The sequence below is a fragment of the Cuculus canorus genome, chromosome 23, assembly GCF_017976375.1.
Source record: "Cuculus canorus isolate bCucCan1 chromosome 23, bCucCan1.pri, whole genome shotgun sequence".
Classification (NCBI taxonomy): domain Eukaryota; kingdom Metazoa; phylum Chordata; class Aves; order Cuculiformes; family Cuculidae; genus Cuculus; species Cuculus canorus.
The window spans coordinates 5,745,208-5,757,149 of record NC_071423.1 but is presented as its reverse complement, the minus strand read 5'-3'; the positions used below and the strand labels follow the sequence as shown (position 1 = coordinate 5,757,149).

The 11,942-nt window shown below is 45.0% G+C and overlaps 1 long non-coding RNA gene across 1 annotated transcript; it reads left to right on the top strand.

The window, feature by feature from the left end:
- The first annotated feature begins 861 nt into the window (after positions 1-861).
- LOC128854350 (uncharacterized) lies at positions 862-9,206 on the top strand. The gene is made up of 5 exons (XR_008453385.1): positions 862-1,209; positions 2,403-2,622; positions 3,924-4,117; positions 7,689-7,817; positions 9,076-9,206. It is a non-coding gene; the product is annotated as an uncharacterized LOC128854350 (long non-coding RNA).
- Positions 9,207-11,942: the final 2,736 nt, after the last annotated feature.

Sequence of the window (11,942 nt, the reverse complement as noted above, 5' to 3'; positions counted from 1 at the left end):
TTTCTGATGTAGGGCACTCAGTAAATATTTACGTTGTTTCTGTAGAGGAATGCCTTGCAATCAGACAAACCACACAAAGGCAAAGGAACTCATCAAAGGAAACCACAACTGAAAAGCTAACATGAAAAAAAAAGAAAGCAAGCTCCCTTCTGAGAGAACCTGGGACCCAGCAGGGCTGGGGTGTTTCCCTCAAGAGAAGAGCCATTTGTTAGTCTGCAGGTGCTTCTGGGTTCGTAGCAGTAGGGAAAATCTGGCCCAGTCCATCTCAAGGCTCAGGAATCTGATTTTCATGGAAGCGCAGTGTTTTGTAGGCACCGATGAGGAGAGACGCTGTATTTACCGACAGAGTCGCTACGAAGTGGTCGGGACACAATCACCGCTCACACTCAAACACCGTAACTTTCAGCTGTTGTCTTTGTAAAATCTAAGCCTACTGTCAACCAAATGGTTTGTCTCTTGATCACGGTTTGCAGTCCCTTTGTAAAGCCCGTCTCTTGTATGGTTCCTTTATTTTAATTTAGTTTTATTTTTTCACACTATCAAATAATCACAGTGACAAAACAACATTAAAACTTTGTAGGAAGTTTGCTGCTGATATCAAGAAATGCAATTACATTTATTTATGTTCTAATTCCAAACTTTAATAGATTTCCTTCATTACAGATAATAGCAAGGGCACAGTGGGCTGTAGATATGGTCACATTGGGTCATTGAGCTGTTTCTCTGATCGTAATTCCAAAAACCCCCTGTCGAAGCCTACATCAACTAGAATAGCAGAAAACAGATCCCAACCCAAGTGATTTAGGTTGGGCAGGTTTGATTTCTCTCTTAACCTGAGTGTGTTGGTTTTGGCAGGTTTGATTTCCCTCTGCAAGAAAATGCATCGGGATTGTGTTGGTCTGTTCGAAGAATTCCAGATTTTCTCCAGCACCTCTTGGCTTTGTGTTGATGTCCGTTGCTTTTGGAAAGGATTGCATCCAGTTTTGGACTTGAGGCAGAGAGCTTTTACCCCGAGAAGGACAGAGCATGGCACGTGCGCATAAGCAGAACCTGTTCTTCCTTGAAGTCAACTGCAACAATGCAGGTAACATTCCCATTGGCATCACTCGACTTGGAAGTGCTTATTCATCTAAAGAAATTTAAAGCTTTTTCAGGCAAAATTCTCATCTGCCATACCCAGCTTTCATAAAGGAATCATTGAGAGAAAGGGTAAGTCAGACGTTTCTTCTTTTTCTCTTCTCTAAGATGTTTTGCTAAGCTGTCAGAGTGCAGTATTCCCCACCTCTTTCTAGCCCCGGGGATTTATGGATTTCGGAGCGACTTTCATTGCTCCGTAACTGGGGGTAAAATCCAGCCCAGTACATTTGGGTAACACAAGGCTCATGGGGGAAACTGGGATTTAAGGACTGTTACTGGCCTTGGGTACATTCCTTGTTGTTGGGGGAATTCTGTTTGAAGGAGCAATGAATCAAATCTGTTTACTAAACTCATCCCCTAGCCCTTGATTTTTCACCTAGAAGAGGAGAGCCAAATTGCTTTAATACGGTGACTTTGTCTGGCTCCCCTGTTTGTGTTTGTCTGAATTCTCCTAAAGTAGCAGAGCCAATCCTGCATTCCCAGGCCAAAACATATGTTAGATTGCAACCTTTCAGTTTTAACTACCTGGCATGGGAAGAAAGTTCTACTGACCGCTCACATCTGCGCTTGCTAGCAAGTGTTTTTTAAAGCAAAAATAGTCTTTCAGTAACTCCGGTGTGAGCTTGCAGTAGGAGAATAGAGGACGGCCCGGCAGCATGCAGGAGAATAAAAGCTTTGAACAGCGTTGCAAGCTAGAGAGATGCTGAAAAACTCTCTGTACTGGCTGCTTTTTTGTGGGAAAGAACGCTTCTTCTTAGGAGCTGTAGAAGTACATTAATGTGAGATTGCAGGCTGTGCACGGGGGATGGATGTGGGCTGCCTGCCAAGCGTGGGATTTCCCAGGGGTTTGGCTTGATCCCAGCAGCAGAAGCTGTCAGCACCAGCAATCGATATCCAGAGGGTCACTGGACTGACCAGCACTGCTCGTGTCCTGTCAGCCCTTTGGTATCTGGTTTGACAAAACTCCATCCGGCAAAATGTAGTGAAGAGGCAGAGTTGTTTATAGCTGGAGAGGTACCAGGAGAGGTGAAACCAGCTGCAGCACAGAAAAACAGGTTTAATAACTGGAGTTAAGGTCCTCCATTGCATTCCCTTCACTGAAATCACCACTTTATTCACATACCATGGAACCACCTGGAACAGCTTCTTTACGGATATCTATTCCTAATGCAGTAACGAACCATTCTTTAATTAACCATTTGGTTTCAGAAAGTTCTTCTTTTGAATGATCTTTTTCTTTTTTTCTTTTCTTTTTCTTTATGTAGCAACTACTTTTCAGCTCCCGGTTTCTCCCCAGATGCCCAGCTTTTGGGAAGGGAGTGTTTGAGTGACTGTGACCAGAACTGGAGCGCTGTCTGCTCACAGAAACCCGGACACCGTAGACTGGAGGTTCAGAACCAGTGGCCACAGCAGCGAGCAAAGGAATTCATGATCCAAGCAGCTCAGTCAGGATCCAACAAATCAGGACTGAAGCAGAAATGTAAGGTAAAGCCCCGGTTCCCTTCTTTCATTTAAATTCTTCTTGGGAGAAATAAAGCAAGTAGTGTAGTAGGACCAGGATTAAAGCAACAATATCTAAGCCCAAATATCTGTATCCCTGTGGGAAATTGAATTTCATTGTGATGATGCAAATCAAAACTACCCTTCCCTGCCAAAAGAATTTGGAAATAATGATTTTCCTGGGCAAAACCACAAATGACCTTTGTCTCTGCTCAGCATGTAAGACCGCTCTGTGGCTTCAGTTTAGGACCGTATCCTTACACACATCTCAGAACCCCTACACTGATGGATGAGTCTGTGCTCGTGTTAAGGTGAATTTGAGTTTGTCAGACCAGGCAGAGCTGTAATGGCTTAATTAACTCCTGGGAAAGTGCAAGGCATGTACTCAGTAACCCTGAAAACGTGATTGGGGTTTGTGTAGAAAACCTTAGTGTGCAAAAGCAAAAGAAGATGGGGGAAGGCAAAGGAGCGGTAGGCAGAAGATGGTGCTGTGACTCTCCAGGAAGCCAAACAACCAATCCTCAGAAACACTCCAAAAAACAGAGCAGAGCAGCACCGGCGTGTTTGGCAAACACTGAAACAAAAATGTCACCACCTCGCCCAAAGTTGGCAGAGAGCAGCACGATGTGTGATGATGATAAATGAACCCTGGCTAACCCGGGGGTGTCCTCAGCACAGGCTGGTAAGGGAGCAGGGGCCGTCCCTCCGTTCCACACACCCCACAGCCCCAGTTCTACCTGCAGGCAGCGTTTCTTTATGTACTGGAATTTCCAAAGCTGCCATATCCCAACCCAAACCTAGAGCTGAAATCTCCAAGGCCTGAAGGGAACAAGGATGCGTACGCTTGTCAGTATTCACCCAAGACTGTACCTCATCGTACGCACCAGGAGGTGAAACAATTGCTGAAACAATCCAGGGCATCTCCAGATCATTGCAAGGTACCCATCAGAGTTGTAAGAAGCCTTCCTCTCATAGACGAGGGGCAGAGGGACACTAAAAGAATAGGGAAGAAAAGTGGCTTCTCAATTGCTGACCAAAGACACGGCCAGAGATTCAGTCTCCAAAAGCAATTTCTGCTCTTACTGTGGCCATCAGCGTGCTTCAGGCGAGGAGTAGAGCTGAGGACAATGATGAGGCTGTCTGCAAAGCAGGAGAACCTGGCTGTGTCTCAGCATGTTGGCACTGACCTCTTTTATAGTGACTATGGGCACTAATAACTAGTGTCTTAGTCGAGAGAATCCCTTAACCCATGCAGTGTCTGTAGCTGACAAGCATCTTTCCGTCAGTTTTCAGACTGCTCCAACGGCTTTGTCATTGACCTTCCGGCAAGTCACAGTTCCAAATCCTATCTGCAGAAACAGCTCTCACCTCTGGCCTCTTCCCCAGAGTGCCCCTGGCTATTCCGTTTCACATCCAGAGTCACTGAGAGGGAATGAAAACCATTTTAGTTTTGAGATGTTACAGCTGGTGGCAGAGAGAGGTCAGTAAGATGTTCCTGAAAGCAAAGGTACTAACACCAGGCAAGTGTTTCCTACCGGTTTAGAGCTAAATTGGAAAATCACAGCCATGGGAGAGACCCCAAACCTTCCATCGCTTCTCACTCTCCCTTGGAGCAAAGCTTACTCAAAAATACTAATGAACTTTATAGCACATTTATGATTTTTTCCTCTTGTCATTTGTCTGATGTTGCATTTAAAATAAGCTCAGTATCTTAGAAACTCACCTGAGTCTGGACCGTCAGAGCCTACGGATAATTCAGGGCTGAGACGCTCTCTTGCTTTTATGGTGTGCTCAGCAGAGGGAGCGGCTGGGAGGCAGCGCTGCCTGGCATTGCCTGCAGGATCTCGAGTAGAAAAGACCTCGAGTAGAAAAGAGTCGTGCTCTGGTAGTCCTCCCCAAAGAATGCTATAAGTTAATGTGTACAAAGATTCTTATTCCAAGGGGCTTCAAGCTATTTTCCAGGAGAATGCACCCGTTCAGGGATGCATAGAAATGCCACGGCATTAATAAGGAACAACAGTATAGAAAAGGCAAAACATGATTCCTGAAAATGTCTCTGCAGCAAATAGCAAGGATGGGCGATTATAGTACCTTCACGAGAAGCCCTCAGAAGCAGCATTCCCCACTGCTCCCGCAGCAGGGCATCTTGGCATCTTCGGGAAGAGCCCAGAACATCACCAAGTCAGTGTGAATCTCTTTGTTTAGTTCAGTGAACTTTGGACTGGCCCCGTATCAGCTGCGATGTGGAGCTGGACGTGTTCTTGCTCTGCCCCAGCTCTGAGCTTGACTCGATGTAAACTGGAACAGGAGGAGCACGAGATGCAGATGGTTTCAGTAAGTTCTTGTATGTCTACAGTCAATCTAACACATTTTATGCATTGAGTACCCCATAATAACACTGCAAAAGTCTGGCACAGGCAGCTGTTTGGATTTGTGTTTGAATAGCCTGCCAGTATGCAGTTTGCTCATATGAATCCTGAACTTTTCCAAGTTGCCCTCTGTCACCTCCTGCAGAGAGAGAGAAACCTTTCATTTTTTAATTCTCTTCTTTTATCATTATGGTCTGGTTGTTGCTCTGGAAAGGCAAACAGCTCAGGGTACGCTCTCAGGGAGTTTAGTTTTGCAGATTTGCAAGAGGCTAAATCAACAAAAATTGGAGTATTTCCAGTACTGGAAAACTTGTCTGAATTGATGGTTGATTTCAGGGATGCATGCATTAATGCAATACATCATTAATGAGATGCTAAATTACTAGCAATATTCCCATTCTTTATTAAATACTTCGGCTAATTAGAATGGGAACACTTCGCAGGCTGCAGCCCCGTGAGGTACTGCAGAAGGTCACAGCAGAAGGCGTCAGGCAATAGCTTAGTGAACACAGGAACTCAGCGGGTCTCTTCATCTTCACCGCAGGATTGTGTTGTTTCTGAAGTCAAGAAACTTTAAGTTCCTGAGCTCTCCAGTGCTTTTTTCCTACCTGTAAGTACACAAAATTAAAGTGAAAACTCTAACTATGATGGTGATGAAGACTGAAAATGGTTATTTCTGAACTGACTTCCATAGCTCTCAGTCACACCTCAAGTATGAAATACGGGTCTTTTTATTCCATGCCTCACCTGCAGTGATCTTGTAATTCTCGTACAGGTCACGGCAGAAGACTGACTTGGAGTTTCCCTTCTGCTCTGTGACCTTCAGGTAGCATCTTCCTGAGCAGAAAGCAAGGTGCCTTTCTCTCCAAGCAGCGCATCCCTGTGCCGTAAGCTTGGAACGCTGCACTGCAGAATGGAACAGCCAGTTCCAGCAGCACTGGAACCATTGCTATTCACAGAGCATCCTCCTTTATTTTCCTTTCTACAACAGCCATAATGCGGGAAGCAAATGCCATGACTAGAGCACTTCAAGGGCTCTGCTTTTACTCATCTGAATGGCACAAGTTTGCCATGGAGGATTTCTACCAGCCAGTCACCAAAGCAGCGAACGCTGCTGGCAACATCCTAGATGTGCAGCGAGACAGCGTGAGAGGCAGGCAGCCCGCACAGCAATCTCTTGCCTTCAGTGAGCTGGTGGGAATAATATGATAATCAATTTACAGCGTAAACTATGAGAAGCACAGGCTGAATGCACTCGTGTCCGCTGGCAGCAGCGCATCCTGAGTTGTGACCCGGTCGGCTCTTGCAGGTTGAAGAGTGAGACGAAGCTCAGCAACAAGGGAATCTTTCTCAAGCAGTGTGAATTATTTTGGTAGTGATGTGGATGACACGTTTTGCTGCCATCCGCTGAGCCGTCACGCTGCTGGGGCTGGCGGTGTCAGCCTACAGACCAAGCAGAAACTCTCTCTTCTTACCTTAATGAGTGACTATAATAAATTAATAACTTTAAAGTTCCCGTAATGTTATACACGACAGCTATGGTGTTGATATAATTCTCTAGGCAAAGGCCTGAGGCAGGTAATTATCTTCTGCCTCCCTCGATTCGCTCTGCGTGGGCAGAGGCTTGAGCATTTGTGGCCACGCTGGTAGGAACTCTCAGCTATCGGTACCCTCGCAAGCTTCCCCAGCTCAAATACGATGCCTTTGAGGTTTGTTCTCTTTCCTTGTTTATAAAATCGTTTGATTTCAAATGACATCTTTGCTTGAAGCTCAGCAATCGAGGGAGAAACGTGTTGAAGCACTCAGCTGTTTATTTAGGTTGAGCATTGACCACGCAGCCGGCAAATGTTCTTTGTAATGGGGGGCACGATGGAAAAGAGGTGCCTCTAATCATATGCAAGCATCAATTTAAAGCTATGATATTATTGAAGTATCTACAAAGACATCCAGAAATACCAAATTATTTCTCTTTTAAGGTCAGTGAGAAAGGTGGAACTCAATGTAGATGTACAACGGATCATAAGCCAGGTGAAAAAAATGCTAGGGCAAATGCTTGTGGTTGCATGACAAAAACCCCCTGTGATGACTCATAATTTTAACCTAAATTTCAAAATTTATTTCAAACTAAAATTCCAAGAAAAGGTTCTGGGACAAACTCCAGCAATTATTGCTGAAAATGAATTTTTTCCCATGAAGTCTGAAAAGAGAGAGAGAGAGAAAATAGTCTCAGCTAACACTTGTGTCATTAGGCTAATCATAAATTCAGTTATTTTCCAGTCGTAGAAAGGTGTCTGTATGTCAGCTCATCACACCCAACTCTGTCTATCACGAGAATATCTAGTGACAAATTAATCGCAGGCTACAAATCAACGTAGGTGAAAGATCTTCTGTTCATCTATGTTAGAGATGGGTGTTCAGTGTTAATGAGTTAATATTTGTGGTGCTGTAATATCTAAAGGCTTCTATCAGCAAACCATTTTATTAAATACTATAATTTTGGTCTAAAATTGGTCCCTGCAATGTGTGTAACTGTAGGACCAATCACTAAACCACAAGGTAACAGTGATAACCATAAGCAGAACGATAAAGAATCACTGCTCAACCCCAGAGGCTTAGACCTCACCTCTGAATTTCCCAGTATTGGGTCTTCTGCATCGTTCCTTTAACATTATTGCTTTACAGATTTTTGTTGTAGTTTCATGCTTGAGTAGAGAAGACAGCGGGGATGAAGCAGCACCTCACCACCAGAAGGATTCGTTCTTCAGCAACGTCTGTCCAAAACCAGCTGCTGGAGGGCGCGCTAACTCAGAGGTAGAAAATTCTTACATTCTATGAATTACTATTTATTAAAAGTTTAATAAACATCCTTTTCACTGGGTACGAGAGAGTATCCCATGGCAAGAAAATAAAGCTCATCTGAAAGGAAAAGTCGGCTTCTCTTGGGCTGTTCATCCTCAACAAATTTGTTAACAACACAGACTAAGAACTGTACGATCAACTTTAATTTCATCCCTCATTTTTGAGGTCAATGCCCTTTGTGATGAGCACAATAGCGTGTAAGGTCACCTGTAAATCCATCCCACAAACATCAGAAACGGCACAGACAGCGAGGGTTTGACCACGTGCAGGGGACCATTTGCTAGGCTGTAGGCACATCTCCTTCTTTGGAGGCTGAAGAGCTGTGAACTGGAAACAGAGCAGAGAAATGCGAAATAGAATCTTGTGCTATTGCATTTTTCTTTTATTCGCTCAATTTATTCTGTGATTTATATGGAGAATGCAATTTGAAAGATTGTATTGTTGCGCGAGCTATAAGACCACACAATATTCTTTGACTTTCTTACACCAAGATGCGCTATTTTGTGACTTTGTCCATGCTGTTAAATCATTACCTGGGGCACTGGGCAGAAAATGGATCCGGGATTGAATGAGATTTCCTGTTTCATGTGGATTTCCAAATTTTGATGTATTTTTGATCACATAATAGAAAGTAATTGATTACAAAAATGTAATTTATGAGGAAAAAGAAGTCATTTGGATTTTAGAGGACTTAAATTCTCTTGTGAAGAAGCTCTCTCCCTCGGTTTGGAGGGAGGCAGTGATCATTGCCTGACTTCTCCACCTCGGTAAATGATGTAAACCGTGGTGACCTGAATCCAGGCCACAGACCGTGAGTGACAGCCTGCGCCTTCTTAAACACCACCATCCTTAGTAAAGTGTAGAAATTAATTGCGCAAGGAAACTGAAAACTTACTCTTTTTAAATGTCTGAATCATTTTCCAACTTAAAAGCCTGCTTTCTCAAATAACAGTTTTAGGGTTAACCTGCACAGGAATGAAAACTCGGGCTGAAGTGATGCAAAGGTTGAAACTCTGCAATGAAGATCTTTGCCCCACTTCCTTCTGCTCCTCTGAGAGGTGACTGACCTCCGTTTTAGACTGAGATTAACCCACCTGAAGGGAATCCCACCCTTAGTGTGTTCCATTAAGGTCGTTAGGTTCCTGTGGTAAAGTGCTGGCTTTCAGTTGTGCCTTTTCCCTGATGCTTATCCCTTATTTGTGGGAATTAGAACCGCTTCTGGCTGTGGCTGCTGCTCTGGCACTCATCTTGGGGGCAACATGAGGAATTGCAGTTGACAATAAGGTGTCTGTGAAGATGAGGAATAAGGACCAACGCTGAAAATAAGGAGAGAATATGAACACGAGGTAAGGCAATTACTGTGAATAGTTTTAGACGTCGGGGCAATCCCAAACACACATCCAGGCTGGGTGGAGAATGGATTGGGAGCAGCCCTAAAGACAAGGACTTGGGGGTGTTGGTGAATGAGAAGCGTAACCTAAGCTGGCAAGGTGCATTCGCAGCCCAGAAGGCCGATTGTGTCCTGGGCTGCATGTGAAGCAGGGGGCACCAGCAGGGTGAGGGAAAACATTCTGCCCCTCTGCTCAGCTTTGGTGAGACCCCACCTACATCGCTGAGTCCAGTTCTGGAATCCTTAGCGAGGGAAGGACGTGGATATGACCTTCGTGGACATGAGAGAGTCCAGAAGAGGCCACACAGATGATCCGAGGGCTGGAGCACCTCCTGTATGACAACAGGCTGAGAGAGTTGAGGTTGTTCAGACTGGAGAAGAGGAGGTCTCGCTGGAGCCTTGAAGCAGCTTCCAGTACTAAAAGGGGCTCCAGGAAAGCTGGGGAGGGGCTCTTGATCAGGGAGTGCAGGGTGGGACGAGGGGGAATGGTTTTCAGCTGAAAGAGGGGAGATTGAGATGAGATCTCAGGGAGAAATGTTCTGCTGTGAGGGTGGGGAGGCCCTGGCCCAGGGTGCCCAGAGCAGTGGTGGCCGCCCCATCCCTGGAGGGGTTCCAGGCCAGGTTGGATGGGGCTTGGAGCCCCTGATCCAGTGGGAGGTGTCCCTGCCCATGGCAGGGGGTGAGACTGGATGGGCTTTGAGGTCCCTTCTGACCCAAATGATTTTATATCTCTATGATCAGGCTCCCAGGTGCTTTAAAATGGGATTAAAGCGAAGCGAAACCAGGCAATGCCAAATTTCCTGCTGCTTCTTTACAAAGTTTTTAGTAGGAAAGCTTTTGCAATCACAGAACCCTGGTGCCCCCTGTGCCTGAGAGCACCTTTACAAGACTTTTCTTTGCAGGGAAAGAACAAGGGAAGTTTCCTCAGAGGAATCTGTCCCACTGCAGCTGATTCTCCCGCTCTCAGCAGCAGCTGTAGAGTTGATGCGCGTCCTGCAGTGAGTCATGCAGGATTTAAAACCTATCTTGTTTTTGAAGTTGTCAGGATCACTGTCTACTGCAAAGACAAAAACGTAGCACTCATTGACCTCGGTTGGTAAGCTATTTCCTTAATCACAGAGCTCTAGAGAGATTAATCCCTCCTCAGTGTGACTCGACTGTTTCGGATGTGGTCCCTCCGTCAGGTGTGCTGCGGGGCAGGGAGGCTGCAGGGACAGACACATCGGCGTAGGAGTTGGCGATGTTCCCTTCGAGCCAGCAAGGGAAGCGCAGAAGTGATGCCAAGGCTTCACTGACAGCTGCTTAGCCCCAGCACATGGCTGGAACCATTCTGAGACAGGTAGCAAGGCCAAAGCACGGAATGCATCCTGTTACAGGGTGTTGGCAAAGTAGGAAAGGCTTTGTGGAGGGGTTTAAGTCTCCCTGAGGCTTGCCAAGCTGGGCAAACTCGACTCGGAGTAAACCAGTGTAGTATAAACTATGAGGGGTGAAAGGCAATCGTAATGTCTTTCTGACTGTAGAGATATGCTTGAGCTGGAATAGTGGTGTAAATAACTTCATGTACGTCGCATTGAGCTTAAAGAAGGGTGAGAGGGGGGGAAAGCTCTAGAATGGAAGATGTAACCTTGCCATCGCAGAGGAGTTGGAGTTTGATGATCTTTAAGGTCCCGTCCAACACAAACTATTCTATGATTCTATTTAATTACAATTTTAATGTGCACCAAGTATTCTAAAGGATGATGCCTGTTCCTATGCAACGTTACAGGTACTGTAAATGAACAATTCTGCCCCTCTACTCAATACCAGGGATGCAACTGCGATATTTTGAAAGCCAGACGGTAAATTCAGGTAGACTTCAACCATTTCTTTTTTTTTTTACACAGGTCTCCAGCCAACTTTAAGAAGCAGCTCAGAGGTACTCTGAAGTGGGTAAGTGCCCTGGAGAACACCGGCTCAGTTGGAATTTTGGTTGTGTAAATGTGGCCCTTTAATATTTGCTACCACATGGCTGATTTGTTAATACTTTAAGCATGCACATGTACGTTTAAAGTCAAATACAGCTAAGGAAATATCAGCCTGACTCAGGCACGCAGCTTTTTGGCTGTCTTCAGCAGCAGAAGCCTGCTTAGCGGTAGGATTATATTAGAAATGAAGCTTGGTCAGAAACATAAACTGGAAATGTGCAAAATTGGCAGTGTGATTTCCTCGCCCCATGCAACAACTTTCATAACCGTTTGATAAAGTAAATGCTGACATCAAACTTAAGCACATTACAAATGGCTGTATTTAATGGCCTGATTACGTGGACATATCTGACTCTTGGTAATACTGTGAAAGAAATGCATTGTAGATATTGATTGCTGGTGTAATTATGAGTCATTTCCTCTGATATAATGCTTGTGCCAATGAAGCTTAGGATGCCCAAGGGGCTATTTTAGGCTAACAAAAAAAAATGGCAGTAGAAAGGGAGTGTGCCCTGTAGAATGGTGATGACTTTCATTCAGAAAAGATCTTTACGGATAGCTTGGCTTTGAGAAGAAAAGGACTTACGTCCCCTCTGATATGGAACTGAAGTAATAAACAAAACCAGGAATGGCAGAAGAGAGCAAGATACCATAGTTCCAAGGGCTTTGCACCATTGAAGTCACTTGAAAGAACAAATCATGGTTCAGATTTAATGGTTGCAC